This window comes from Micropterus salmoides, unplaced genomic scaffold (assembly GCF_014851395.1).
Source record: "Micropterus salmoides isolate LMB-PRFRI ecotype aquatic unplaced genomic scaffold, ASM1485139v1 Ms_hic_scaffold_22, whole genome shotgun sequence".
Classification (NCBI taxonomy): Eukaryota; Metazoa; Chordata; class Actinopteri; order Centrarchiformes; family Centrarchidae; genus Micropterus; species Micropterus salmoides.
This window is the reverse complement of record NW_024041373.1, coordinates 23963559-23979844: the sequence shown is the minus strand read 5'-3', so window position 1 is coordinate 23979844 and position 16286 is coordinate 23963559.

The following is a 16286-nucleotide window of genomic DNA, read 5'->3' as shown; positions in this document are numbered from 1 at the left end:
CCAGGAAATCAAGTCTTAAGTAAGTTAAGTCCCATCGAAAATCAAATCTCAGTCTAAAATCCTTATTTTTGTGACTTTAGTCCAAGTCTGAGGTCTCCAATCTGTAGTTCTGACAAAAAAGACAATAAATATTTGGTAAATTTTTCCTCAGTAAATAAATATTACAACTAATACACCAAGTGCTAGAAAGGATTAGACACAAGTATTACAAGTCTGTAATGAGGAACAGAGAGGGTGGGGGGTTAGAGGGTGATTACAGGCTGAGGTCGGAGGAGCACTTAACACTGCAGGAGAATGTCCCAGGTTGTGGGGGTGTACAGTGTTAACGAAGGGGGCAAGTCAGTATGAGATCAGGCCTCACCTTGCAACATGACGGGGTCTGGTTTTACTGCAGCTCTTAGTGCAACTAAGGTGGTGGGAGGACAGATATATAGATAGATAGATAGATAGATAGATAGATAGATAGATAGATAGATAGATAGATAGATAGATAGATACATAGATAGAGAGATAGATAGATAGATAAATAGATAGATAGAGAGATAGAGACTGTGTACATGTGTACATCACAGTGGGAAAAGGCAGGAAGAATGAGCACTGAGCAAGAGTGGGGAAGAAGAGGAAGAGTTGGAGGGCAAGTGTACAGTCCAGCGCTGTCTTTTACAGCCCCATTCCAGCAGATGAGCAGCATCAATCTTTACCTCACCACTGGGATAAGGCCTGGCTGCTGCTATCAGCAGGGGTGGGAGGGCGAATATAACAATAAATAGGTTAAGGCAACAAAAGCACTTTGCTTAAGCAAAGACTGTGGTTCGTTGTTAATAAAATAAATATGTTGTGTTTGACGTCACTGTTGACTTTGTCCGCATTAAACCAAGATAACAATCTTATGCTAACTTTAACAAAGTGCTGGAAGTACCTAAACACAACTGCGAAAAATAGTAATCATGCTTGAGTTGCAGATATTGAATTCCACCAGGAGATATTTTAGGGGAAATGAATGAAACACCATGTCAGTGTTACACTTTCTAGATACATTTTGCAACTTGGTAGATACATTCATTAAAAAAGTTTACTATTTCATCAATAAAACATGTATTCAGGTAGCATTAAGTTTCTTTGCTGTTACAAATTTGCAGAATATAAAGAATATAAAAAATTTCTAGGAGACAGGGTTTCTCTTTCTCATACAGACACACACATATAAGCATGAACAGACATGTGTCCCTGTAAATGGACATGCAAAACAAGAAGACAGAGCATGCAGCTTATTCACACACACTAACACTGTGAGGCAACATTTCAGCAAAAGACAAATTAACTTCACAATAAACAAGAAGAGAAATGTTGTCATGTTTCAAAAACAATGTATCGCATATCAGTGTCATTTTCTAGCATGTCTTTAGTCAAGAACATACATGTCTCATTTTGCGTATTTACCTTTTGTGCCTGCGAAGCAAATTAATAAAACAAGAGAGGTGCTGGTATTGGTGTGTGTGTGTGTGTGTGTGTGTGTGTGTGTGTGGTAGTGGTGGGGTGTTGGGGGGGAGGGATGGAACCAAGACACAGCAAAATAGAAAATGTTTTGAATTATACATTCCTGTCATCAGTGACAAATTGTGAGAGGGATTCGTCATAAATCATAAGCATGCAGCGCTGCCTACCAAGAGAATTGCTTGGTGGGCAGCAGACTGAGATTTAGGAGTGTGTTGTTGCCTAGTCTGGAGCCCCAGCCTGCAGCCACACCTCGACCAGCTACTCTCCTGTGAGGTATATGTTATTTTCAACACATATCAGCTGACAGTGTAGGGGGAAAAGTCTTTGTTATTGCTTATTTTTTTCTGTAGCTCTCTTTTGTCACCAAAGCAATGTATTTACATGTGCATTCTTTTAAAACATTGTGCATTGCTTGTGGTGAGTTGTTATATGCTACTTATATACCAGACTTATTTCTGAAATGTGCCAGAACATATTTTATATATTAGTATTTTTAGTTTTTTTTACTCTTCAGGTTACAGCTTAAAGCTGAATAGGGCAACAACAGATTCAAATTACAGCTGTCAACACAAATGTCTATTTATTGTTAGCCAGCTGTAAACTGGGGTAAATTAGTCATGAAACCCCAAATTTCTGCATTTTGGCGCACTGTTTCAAAAGTTTTTCAGAGGAAGAGACCATAAAACTAGGACTTTGTTTCTTTCCCATCTTTAGAAAGCACAAAAGGTGGTTTGGCAATGTATCTAAAGCATCTCAGTTTTGTTTTAAAGTATTTTTTCAAGCTACAATGACAACGTGCATGTGTGCTCAACAAAAGCTGGTGGATTGATAATAAAATTACATAATGGTGGTATTTTAAGTCTTTAAAATTACAACATTATAAAAAGGATGATTTAGTGTTTTCTCACTGTATTGTAACCTTTGAAGTGGCACATCCTTTCTTTGTACATACACAACATTTAGCCCACAGGACAAAAAAAACATGAGTCACAAATCCTAGAAGCTACTTCTGCGCATACACCACAGCAGTTTAGGCCTATGTACAGTGGTGTCTTTTTCCCAGTGGTATTCTAACTGCTCTTGCTTTGGGAATGCTGTAGAGACTCTGGAAAGTTTCTCATGTCTTGAGCATGGTCTTAAGGCCAGACAGACCTTCAGACAAAAAGCGGGTAAAGCTCACAAAAAGGTGGCCAAAAACATAGCAGAGGAAGACAGACTCCAGCCATCAGTGCAACTAAACAAACATGAGCTGGGCAGAAGGTTTGGGGCGGGGCACAAAAAGCAGAGTAAGGTGTGTGTGCGGATGCACACATCTGATGGGAATGTGACTACTATGAAAAGATGACAACCAAGTTTTACTGTATGGTTTAATACATGTGTGTTTGTGTATGTGATCCCTGCACCTACTGTGAATGTGAATGATAAAGTAAGAGTGTATGGGGAGTATGTGATGGTCATGCCTGCATGATCTGATTGTGTTGCAGAAGGTTACAAATGTGTGTGTGAGGGTTAAAACATGGTGTTCTGTGTCAGGCTGTAGATATGTTTTAAGTTTGTATGATTCAAATCAAAGGTAATTTTTCTTATGTGCATAAGACTATATCTGCTTATGCCAACCCAGTAATGTAAAATGGTGTGAAATAACTGTGGTAAAATGCAAATAACATAAAACATAGAAATATATTTTTATGATATAAAAGAGAAAAGGTGACCTGACCATAAACCATAAGGTATGTCCCTATTGATTCACCCAAAGTTTTCCTGTTAAACATTACAAAAACCTGCCTGCACACTGAACAATTGAAATAATTAATGTATTCATCACCACAAATGATTCATTGACATTTTAAGAATACTCTTCATCATCCTGTATTTCAACTTCACAAGTTGAGCCAACTCTATTCTGCACATAAAAAGGTACATAAACTAAGCTGAGGCGAGTTTTCATTGCATCCATGGTCAGTCAAAAACAAAGAATCTATGATGACACACACACACTAGAGTCTGAATGTTGGACAGGCTGAGGATGTCTGGTTCCCAGCACCCAGTGGTACACACTGAACGTCTGTTGTCAATAAATAAATCACAGATGAAGTCAGACTCCTGTATTTACACAGTGATTAAAACTCACGAGCCGAGGCGCTTAAACGAACCTAAACAAAACAAATGAGTGCAAAAGGTTTCCCACACACATGTGTACTTGGAAGGTACACACGGGTAAATGGACAAACGCTAAACTATTCTTAGAAAACACACACACACACACACACATAGGCATTTACGGAGCACTGAGAAGCATAAACACATAGAGAACTCAAATACGTCCTCTTAAAACTGAACTTTTCACTTTGTTTAAACAATTTAAGAAAATTATTACAAAATCACAAAAAGCAATCAACAAAATAGGCTAATATACTGCATATGCTGAAATAGTTAACCCTTTTGAAAAGGAGAAGCCATCTGGTTTGATACAGGTGTGATGACTTTACGCTGCTGAAGTAATGAAATAAGATTTTCTAAGATCAAGCAATCATGATTACAGTTATAGTGTGCACACTTTGGGCTGGTGGACTGTGGGGGAATGCTGTTTTCTAGGCTATAAAGGTACCAATTTTAGATCAAATCAAAGCTTTGATTCTTTGTACACACTTATCTATCATCTTGCGGGAGATAGAATGACATTTATGAAAGATTTTTGAAGTTTCTGCAATCCCTCCCATGATCACAGGACATTTGTGCCCCTGGTGTTCCCAGCAACAACCACAAAGTCTGGCACTCTTTGGTCTTATCAGTTTAAAGGTTTAAGGGTTAGGAATATGCATTTCATGTCCCCTGCCCCTAAATGTGCACAAGACTGTTGTTATGATCCTGTTTTTATCTGAAATCATAGCAGCCACAAGCTTTGCCATACTTTAAAATTAGATTATTAACTTTCACAAGCAACCTGTAGCTGTCTTTCTGATTCATCCAGGCAAAGCCAAATCACAAACAGCTGCGGTAGTGGCAGCCTTAAAACTGCTAACCCCAGAAATCATGTAACATGACAGGATACCAGCGAGGGAGTGGATCTGACATCAGTGAGTCCAGCTGTCTCACTGCTGTTGAGAAGACAGTTTGTACATTTCTCTTCAGTTCTGATTTATTCTAAATTCCAGCAGCCATGTGTAGAGGTACATTTCAGTTTGAGGAGGTGGTAAACCCTTCCCTGTGACAACTCAACCGAATCTATACCAAGCCTAGGTTGGGCGTTTGATTTCAACTAGGGCATGTATTAGATGACACTTTGGATTATTACTTGTATTAAAGAACTTCTACAGTTCACTAGTAAAGATAAAAAATATCACCGCACTGCACCACAAGACTTTTTGTAGGTTAAACAAAGATATTGCTCAAAAATGTAATATTGTATAATAAACAACTGCTGCTAAAAGTATCATCTGCCAACCAGACTGCCAACTCTTGAGATCGATTTTGATCAGAGCTTCAAATAAACATCCCTGGGTAAATAAATGACTGCAACACAAAACATGCCTCCAAGCCTCTGCCCAAAGCCTCATTCAAGAGCACCCTCTGCTAAGTATCAGAGGGAAAATCAAATATTTTGTTTTGAGCTTCACTAATATCAGCGTTTTTTACTCAACTCCTAATGGCATTTTTATTGATCGGCTTCTTAATGGCAGGCCCCATATATTTGACGGCGCTCATTTAAAGTAGTAGTGAGTAATAGCTGTCTGAGGGAAGACCGTAAAGCTGCGTGTGTGTGTGTTTTTTATCGTAGTCTGTCATTGGGGGTATGGAAGGAAAGGAAGAGATGAAGGAGAAAGAGAGGAAGGAGAAGAGGGGCAGAGATGGAGTTTTTAATATACTGAGCACAGGAGAGCAAGGGGAAAAAGGAGAGGAAGTGTGAGCGAGTAGGAGAAAGAGAGACTTTTAGGAAAGAAGGTGAAGGATAAGCAGTAAAAACACATTTTCTATACCTAACAAAATTTGTACTAAAACATTTCTGCAAACGCAACCTATTTCACCTACACACACTCATTCATCAACTCTGTGCTTTCACAAACAAACCTCACAGCCCCCTTTCTGTCCCCTCCTTCATCTCTCTCTCTCTCTTTCTCCATCCCTCCATCTCTCTCAGGTCATCAGCGAGCGAAACCACAACAAAGGGGGGCCGTTGCCGCGGTGACCTTGGCTGTGACATCATGTGGCGGCAGAAAGAAATGAAGCCATTAGGCCGAGGCAGCGCTTGCCCATAAATCAGACTGTTTCCAATAAGCTCCCTTAATGGTCATCCATCACCCCGCCAGCCAGCGCCCTCCGCACCCAACCGCCTGGGGAACGGCCACAGGGATGGGGGGTGGGGGGTAATAATGGGGGAGAGAGAGGAGAAACAGCCCGGGTAAAATCTGGGGGATATGGAAGGAGAGAGAGAGAAAAGAGAGGAGTAGTAGGGATGTGGGAAAGATAGGAAGGTGAGAAACCAAGCAGAGATGATGGAGAACAGCGAGAGTGAGCGGAGAGAGATAAAGGACTGAAAAAAGAGATGCAGATACAGCAGAAGGGGGAATAGAGATTGGTTAAGATGGTGGAAAAGGAGTTAAAATGGGGTAATGACAGCCTATAGCGGACAGTTAAACAAAAGAGAGGGATAGACAAAGGGAGCAGAGGAGGGAGAATGCAGGTAGAGAGAGGAGGAAAGATGTAAGTAGAAGAAGGAAGACGTTAAAGCAGAGTGGACAGAAATGGGGAGCAGGGGGTAAATTTGGAGAGGGCAAAGAAATCAGAGGAGGGAAAGTGAGAGAAGGTTGTGATCTGGAGACAGACAAGAGGAGATGGACGAAAAAGGGAAATATCAGAAGAATGTAGCGAAACAGGCAGTTGAAAGAGAAAGTGAGGTCAGAAAAGATCAAATAGGACTGCAGAGAGATGCAAGGGAAAAAGAGAAGATTGAAGTTGAGGAGAGAGCAAGCAAAACATGATGAAGGCGGGATATCAGGAGAGAATTCAAGAGTGGAAATCCAATAGAAAGAGGAGATGAGCCAAAGAAGAAGAAAGCCCAAAAGAAAACGCATCCGCTGTATTTCCTGTTATACCAAATTTGATGTAATAAATTAGATATCCAGATGCTTCATAATCGGCAGTGGCAGGCAAGGTGTAAGGCAAGGCAAGGCAGGCAAGTTTATTTGAAAAGCACATTTCAACAGCAAGAAAATAAAATAAAAATAGGCAGGTCTCTCACCTTTGCTTATTTACTCTTTTGATGTCCCACTCTATCCTTTTTTTTTTTAACACTTAGGGATTCTAACCCTAAGGGGACTCTAACCCTTCCTTAGATAGAGTCGTCACTGTAAATCCAGATTGTCCACTTTACAAACTCTGGTAAAAGCGGCTGACAGTGGGCCCTGTCAACAAGTCAACAGCGGAAAACAGGGACTCTAACCCTTGTAATTCTACTCGTCCCTGTTAACTAAGGATCAGCCGTGTGAGATGGTACAATCAAAAGAGCATTAACTGCTGCTGTGCACAATAACCACAGTATACTCAGTGTATTGTCAATAATAATAGATCAGCTCTTTGCATTCTCTACTGTATCTTTCCAACCCTATCACCAGGTGTCACTTTTTTTATGTCCAGTGCCACGTTAAAATTCTCGTTTTCTACAGTACTGCATATGGGAAAACAGTATTGTTAAGGTGAGGTAAAGATCATGGTTATGGCAAATACTGGTAAACTATGGTTAAGGTATGGTTAGGATTAGGCAACTAAGACACAAGCACATGTTAATTGCGAGTTTGTGCAAACTCTGCATCTCTGGCTGACTTTCAGCCATCCTGAATTTCTGCCTCAGTACATAAAAAGGCACAGTACCTCCCACCTTGGTGGTGAACGTTTATCTCATTATGTTAAGGTGAGAAATATTCATAGTATTAGGATAAATTGTAAATCCTAGAGAAGAGGTTTTAATTATAAGCCCAGTTGGGTTTCTTACCTCTCCTGCACAATCTTCTATGTTTATTTTTAAATATAATATTGTTTTTCTCACTTTCTTTGTGGTAATATGTAAAAAGACTAAAACTCCAGGATACTTCAGTATCATTTAATGGGCTTTTAGATGGTATCTTGGTAAGCATCAACTGAGCATGAGCAGGGAACTGGTGCAAAATTACTGTGGGGTATTTTTTGACACAAGCAGTGAGGGATGCCAAAGTTGTACATTTTCTACAATTCTATACATGCTGGTTTTAATGGACAACATATCGTACCAGTTCTGTTTGAGTGTAACACAACCATAAGTCACCATCCAAAAAGATATGGGAGCTAAAAGCCATATTCAGGTCTGTCAGACAGTCATCAAACTCTTAAATTACATACAGATACCATTTTGTAAATGTTGATCAAAAATCTAATCACAAATCACTACCTAACCGAAATGTCATTTATGAATGACACTCAAGGCAGACATCTTGAATGAAATTAAATATTTCAACTTTTTTCTGTGTAAAATGTTGGGAGTGGTTAGCTTGGTAGATCATGTGCCCCATGTAAAAGGAGGAAAGGTCCCTCTTTCCTTTCCTTACTGATAGTTGGAGTTATTCATACTTGAATTAATTTGCAATTTATAAAAATGTCTTTCCTCTGGTTGCAGTTTTTACTCACATAGCATCATAATCCATTCATTAACATATTTATTTTGTTCAACCCAACCCAAATTTATAAACTGCAAAATTTAAATGCTATTATTCACTTGACAATCAGATGGAAAATTACGGCAGTTAGACAAAAACATATATGTGAAAAAACCCACACAGTGAACATAAGTATATCACATGAAAACATCCTTGTGCTGTGGAAACATCCACATGTGCCAAAACCCCAAACCCCTGGTAGCTAACCGTGGCAGCGGGAATTACTCCACACACTCCCAGTAGTCATGTCATCAGGAACCTGGTGTAACTGGTACTGTTTGTAGCCCACACCACACCGGCCTCATGCTGAAAGGTTCAATCTAAGTTATGATGCCTGGAGTCTGCAATTGTGGTTCATCATCCCTACTTTTTCTCTTTGGTTTGTTTTTCTTCCTTTCTTTTGATATGTATGCTCAAGATTTGTTCCTGATCCTGGCCTTATTTACTCTCTTGTTAATTTCTCTTCACTGAATATCATTTTATTTCTCTTCTCCACTGCGCTATCCGCTCCATCTTTTCTGTTCTCCCTCTCTGTGAGTGTGAGTGTGTGTATGTGTAGGTTTGACCATATTCTCAAGGAAAGCAAGAGCCCATTTTGGCCAAAATCAACTCACCCAGAAGTCACTTTACAACCCGTGCTCTTATGAGCCCTGTAAATACAAGTTGAAAAATGATGTGTGTGGCGCTGCTCTCCTCTTAGGTTTCCCCAAGTACAGTGGCCAAATTGTTTTCACTAGGCACTACGAGAGGCATTATCCATCATTTTGAATGAGCTCTGTAATTGGGATTATAGGAGCAAAAGTGCAAAAATTTACTTTGAGAGTGATAGCATTACAAGTGGGCCTTTCAGAAGAAATAAGAGGGTTTACTGTAGTCTAGTGTTTTGGCACATGTTTGGTTAACAGCATGTAGCTGTGTGTGTCTGTGTGTGTGTGCGTCAGCGTGTGTGTGTGTGAGTACCATGTTTCTGTATGTAAATATATGAATGTGCATGTGTCTGAAAACAAGAATTTATGTCTCTATGTTTTTGTATTGTGTGAACATCTAGGGTCTTTGGATGTTGTGGTTGCACACTATATATAAAAAACAAATAACAAATATAATTTGTATTTCTATCATGTGGCTGCCTCAACCAAGTGTGTTACTTAAGGTTTAATGCTCAATGAGATGTACATTTACAGTACCTGATCTCTGCCTCCATTACAATTGTGATACGTACAACTTGAGTTTTAATTATTATTAAACCATAGCCACCTGCCAACAAACTGTCATATGTGTTCAGATTAAGAATTTTAGTTGTTCAATTAATAATATTGCAATTCCCTTTTGTTATCATAATGTTGCATTAGAGCCATGTTGACAGAGCAAGAAGAACAAGAAAATCATTATTCCAATTTGGGAGCATTCATACATGATCATCCCCACTGCTAGCCTTGTAGTCACAAATGCAAATGGGTTTAAAGCTATTTTTACAAACATCATCACTGAAGGTATCCAGTTATACAGCAGATGTATATCTTAAGTGGGCCTGAACCGTGTGTGTGTGTGTGTGTGTGTGTGTGTATTTAACTGTTAGTACTCTGCTGTGGAGTGTGTGTACAGAACAGACAGGCAGACAAACACCAGCCCAGCGGGTACCATTTTATTCATGGTGGGTAATCCCTGCTCTGCACCTCCTTAATCTGCTGCCACGGAGTGTTTGCCCAGAGTTCAGCCACACTCCACCTCCACTTAGCTGCTCACAATTTTTCAGCCGTTTAGTCCAATTCTGATTTGTCCTCTACCTTGTGACAGAGATCTGATGGTTTATAATAAGTATAGATTTATACTTTCAGTTTGTCAGGTTGTTGTCAGTGAATTATGACCTGTTGTATATGAAAGTTAGGTTTGACCATTAAAATCAGAATGTTACCATTGCTGTCCTTTGGTCAGCATTTCTAGCTGGGACAAACTTTCTGTGCTCAGAAAAATTTAGTGATAAAGCCTAGGGTGTACAGATAATTTCTAGAGACCAACATATCAAATTTAGATGAAAAATCAGTCAGAAAAGCCTTCAGTGTGTCTTTAAGGTCTATAGTATGGAGATAGATCTGCAGTTTAAGAGCAAATGTTGCCAAGCTACTAGCCAGTTTCTCTTTAGAAGGGGAGATTGTTATTATTAGAGTTTGATCTGGTGATTAGTTTTCCTGATGAATAAATTAAATTATTTAGTCTGAAATGCTAAAATTTGAGAAGCTGGAGCCAGCAAATTTTTGTCAATGCTAAGATTAATCAATTGTTAAATCTATGTCAGATTTTTTATGTTGATCCACTAATCGATTATTTGACTTATCATTTTGGCATTTAGTTATTAGTCACCATTAGCATGAATAAGGACGAGTCCCAGGAATGAAAAGATGTGATGCCTGAATTCAGTCAAAACTGGAAGGAACAAACCTTTACTAAAATGTGTTCAAAATAAGCAAAGAGCTCTAGGAACAAAAACAGATGTGATGTCTTTATTTAATCTGCATACACATGTCTTTTCAACATTGGTGTCGGTTTATATTACTATTGGATGTTGCTTCCATGCTGAAATACATCTGAACAGTGATCCAAAACTATCAGATGTGACGAGCACCTTAGAAAAGTGAGGCCTGCAGTGTTGGACTTCTATTCTCCCTCAACCACACTTTTTCCTTTTTCTCATCTCTCTAGGCACCAGTCTTCAATTATTATCCCCTCACACACACACATACTGGGAACCTCGGTGGCCCTTCTCAGCTGGTACAGAGCCCCATATGCTCTAACTCCTGTTGTTATTGTTGTTGTTTGGCTCCTCGGCTCATTTGACGTGAGGACCCATGACAGTGTCCAGGACCCCTTCCAAGTCCTGCCTGGTGCCCCTTTGTGTGTATGTGTGTGTTTGTGTCTGTGTGTGTGAGCCTGTTTGCCTGTGTTATAATACATTACAGATATATGATGTGGTGTCTATTACATGTTGATTTATTTGTTTGCATAAAAGTGTTTTTGTATTATTTAGTATCTGTGTGTGAATGATTGTGTGTGTGTTTGTACAGAAAGTATATGTCAGGGACAAGTTTTACCATCAGTAGTAAATGTCGTTATTTTTCTGTATGTGAGTATGTGTGTGTTTTTGAACTTCTATCTTTCTGAGGACCTTGTGTGAGACCTTCAGAACGAGGACATTTTTGGAACCTCTTCAAAGGGCTATGTGAGGATAATGACTTGGTTTTAGGGTTAAGGTTGGAATTAGGTTTAGGTTTAGGTTAGGGTTAAAGGCAATATATCAGCAAGGGTTCTCACAACTGTGTGTCTATGTGGGAAATCAACTCTTACAAAAAGTATTCACACAGCCTGATTTGGATGGGAAGCCACCCACGTTGCCACCACTCTCTGTCACGCACACACACACACACACACACACACACACACACACACACACACAAAAACACATTAGAGTACATTATATACAAAGCAATATTTAAAATCATCTGCATTGTCCCAATTTGTCAGGTACCAATGATACTCTAAATTCACATTGATATTTTTCAAAACACTCATGCATTTGATTTATATATGAGGGAGATAAAATTAATGTCATAGACCCAATGAGATTTTAGTGAAGGCATGCAAAATTGTATTTTACTTACCTTTTTTCCAGTTAACTTCAGTTTCCACAGTATTATCCAGTACATTATCTTTAAGAAGTTACATGGGAACAAAATATAAAGAGACATAAATAGGCTAAATGGTGTCACCAAAATATGACCTTACAAATATTTTGTGCTACTGTTTGGAATTCTCCTACATGTAAACACAGGGAGGGTGGGTCTGTCCTGTGTTACATGTGATTTTTGGCCATCTGTCCACTAAGCATGCCGCCCACATTGCTTTTCCACATTCTGATGAGCTACAAGGACACATTATCTCCACTTAGCCCTTCGCCACTTGGCAACTGCAAGAACCATAACAACCAGTCTTTATAAAAACCCACTTTAAGCCACAGCTCTTATTGCCTTTGGAACATGAGGCAACACACTCAGGGCTTTCCAGCCTTTCTGGTGGTGCCGTGCTGCGCCCTTTCCAATACCTCCTCCTCTAAAAGTATTCAGTTTTCATCGCTGTAGAAATGTATTCAAGGAGACATTTATCAGCAAGTTGCCTGCCACTGGAGACCGCATTGGCGGCCATTTTACAGGTCTGGTCAGGGAGAAAAGGAAAAGGGAACTTCTCTGTAAGAGAATGACATTTACATGTATATTTACATTTATTCACAGTTGTTGTCAAATGGAAGAAACCCCAAGTCACTGAGCGGGAAGACAATAAAGGGCACAGCCTGATGCAAGCATCAAGGCTTTATTAGCTTCGCTTTAGAGTTAGCATCATCTCAGGCAGGTTCTAGCTTCAGGTTCTATCATTAGTTTTTGAGATGGGCAAAATGCTCTGACAGTTTGCTTTTTTAAACTTAATCTTTATCCAAGTATCAAATATAAATACCCTATGTACAAAGGCACACACACACACAGAGTTATAGTCCCAGTTTTACTTTAATACCGCCTATTATTTTATATTGGTGTCAGTTTTTCAAAATGTTGCTGCTTCTCTCCTCATATTAAATGACATCTTTGTGAAAGATGCAAACATTCAGTGGGAACCTCAAAAGAATGAAGTGACATTTCATAGTCTTATCTCAATATACAAGTGATTGTGTGACTATTGTGCGAAATGAATGCAAAACGCCTGCTGTGTTTAAGTCCAAGATGCTCATTTCCCTCATTTAATGTGTTAGATTACATAATTAGTTCTTTCCTACAAAGAACTGCAGCTGTGATACTTCCCTGTTAATTACATTAGCTAACACGTTTTTTCCACATTTAATAGTTCTACCAAATAACATATCTTATCTCCAGAGATACACATGGCAATGATTCAATTACTGAGTAGAGATGAATAAGAAAAAAACAGCTCTAGATAATGCAGTTGGCAAACTCTTGCTTCACCTTTTATATATGAAATCTCTAGACCCCAGTTTTCTATTTATTTCTTTTTCTCATTGAACATCATTGTCTCTGGTCACTAGAGGCTGAAGATACTATTTTATTCAGTCTAATCCTCAGCTTTTAATGTCGATATGCCTGCACACCTCTTCCAACATCAGACGCTGTCAATATCTGTGCAGAAAAAACACCTGACAAAATGATAAATGGCACCTATTCATAAACAGACACACATCTCCACGCACATAAATACTGTACACACAAACACACATCACCTTTCACACCCACATACATATGCATATAAAACACATTTCCACCAGGTTCCCTTCAAAAATTACGTTGGCCATGTGCAGATGCTGGCCTTAGAAACCACAGCCTCCACCCCCTCACCTCCAAACTCCCCTTCAGGTCCCTCTCAGGAGCCAAAATGGCCTCCATAAATCAAGGAGCTAGATGTAATCTGCAGTGTCCAGAATGCAAGGGGCGAGGCTGCAGAGCATAATGCGACTGGTTCTCCATTGTCATTCAGACGCAGGCAGCAGCACAGAGCCTTGCCTGCACCTGATAAGGGTCCGCTCAGAGTGAGCCATAAATCATAGACAATGCCAACGGTTACTCCACTGATTTCACACACTGAAGGAGAGACAGAGTGTGAGTGAGGCAGAGAGAAGAGAGGAATCAAGCACAAAGAGTATGGAGAAGGTGGTTTCAGATAAAAGCGATAGATGGCCAAAGATGAGGATGAAACTGTGAGCAGAAAGCAAAAAGAGAACACTTTAGAGAGGAAGAGGAGAAGAAAATGCTAGGAATGAGGACGGTGTGGGAAGGAGGGAATATGAGGGAAGAGAGAGAAGGAGGGGGGAATGAGGGAGGGGATGATAGATCTGCAATTTACTCCCTATCTCATCTGGCAAGAAGTTTCTCCACACAAAAGGCCTGACCTTCAGGAAATAAACACCTCGCTCTCCCAAAGAGCTCTGCTGATGTCTGCACTGCATGCCAATTCCATCTTCAGGTCTCAGGGCAGAACTAAAATGAATACACAGAGTTTTTGTAAAATTAATTCTTTTAATCAAACTAGTCCATGAAAAATTACATTAATTTCATAGTTTTGGTGAGTTACTGCATGTTTCTTGCAACTTGTTTTGTTCCAGGTTTAAGTCAAGTTGTTTAAGAACAGCTGGTCAATGCTGTCATCCTGACTCTTATGAAGGTTTCCCTCTGACCACAAACCAACATGTTCTCAATTTAAATGACAAAATACGTTGATATTCTTATTGGCAGGATGACATAATAGGTCAGTCCCTTCCAAAACCATTACAAATCACCACTAAAGTTGAGATGAAATGACAAATGCCTTTAAACCCCTTTTAGATCATCCCCCGGTCATATTGTGCACCTATTAAACAATTCATGCCAAAGAAAAAAAAATATGAACCAATTTTAACTTATAATATCATGACATCAATCAATCTTCAACTTTTTGTGGCACAGAGCTAAGATTCATTAGTTAGCTAGCTAGCAGTATGGTATGTCGGTGTGTCTTTGGGTGAAAAAACAAACCTTTATAGCTTTATTCACTGATTTGGGTGAAACTGGATCATATTTTATGGATAAAATATTTCCTGGTTTTCCCTCTGATGTCCTGATCCTCGGCTTCAACTTTAACTTACAGAGTTTTCTGATGGACAGATAGCTTTAAAGTAACCATTAACTGCTACCAACTGTAGCTGCTGTTAGTTAATCAATGCTCATGCAGTTAGCTGTGCAGATAGTGGTCAATTTAGATTAGCTCACTGCCCGGACTGGGAGTGATGGTGTTCACAAGAACCGGAACTGGGCGAGCCCCAGGGTGCCAGTGGGCAAACCCGGCAAGAAAACCAACAACACCCATGATAAATCCCTTCATGTTTTTACAGGCCCCCACAGAGGTTAAATAGCTGAGTTTCCCTAGTAGTCAGTCAGAACTGAAAAAGTCTCTTGGATGAGGGACTTCTAGTATCTTCAGCCAAGTCCAGTTGCCCTTGATTTAAACTTTCTTTGGAATACTATGACCTGGATGATTGAGAACTTTCACATACACCTTTACAGGAAACACTTAAAAATGCTGAGTCAAATAGCACTCTGTTTTCCTTTTCATGGGACCTTTAAACAATGTGTTGTCTGATCTAATGGTACGTTCAGACCAAAAGCGAATTGAGCATAGCTGGCAGTGCATTTACATACAAAGTCAATGCAAAGACGCGGAGAGATTTCCTGTCGGGTGGTGCAGAGGCCTTCGCGTGAGTTCAAAGTCGCATTTTGTGATAGCCTATCAGTGTTGAGATTATCCGGACGTCACCCACGGCTTCAGAGCGTTGTGTGGAGAGGACAAGGCAGAGCGGAGAAGTAAAACTCCGCTGGCTAACGAAAAGCTACTAAGCTGCGGGGAAAAGTCGAGGATAGAGCCGGGAGCAGCACTGCAGTTTTTGAACAAATACAAATACACACCCATTGTCATAGATTATGCTCTGACAACTACGCTGTACTCGCGAGAGGAGCTTGGAGTAAACTGCTTTTATTAAATTAGCTTTTTACTTTAGTTTTTGGGATTACAACGTTGATATATCCTCACTGGAGCTTCTCGTCAGTGAGCTTCCGTGCACATCCGGTTTCTATGTTTTTGTTAGCGTCGGTTGGAGCTCTGTTGGACTACTACTTCATATTTATATTAAAAACGGACAAAACTTGACATTACTTGGAGAAAAGAAAGCGAGGAAGTTGAACTACCTGGCGAGTTCAATAATATGTCTGCTACTTTATTCCAGCTATTGTTACTACTTACTTACTACTAATACTTTACCGTGAACAAGTTAACATAGCACAGCCCTGAACTCCTTTCAGAAAACAAACATTTTAAAAGTTGTTTTCCTGCTGTCTTGCTGACAGGGTTCATAAAAATCAGCATCATATTGTAGTTTTCGGCATCAGTTTGATCCGTTTATTGCAATACAAACCCAGCAAAATATTTACTTTGGGTTCATACAGCTGTAGTAATCGTGGTTGTATTTATTCATATTATCACGTTGTGTGTGAAAACATGGCATTAGTCCAGCTATAAAAA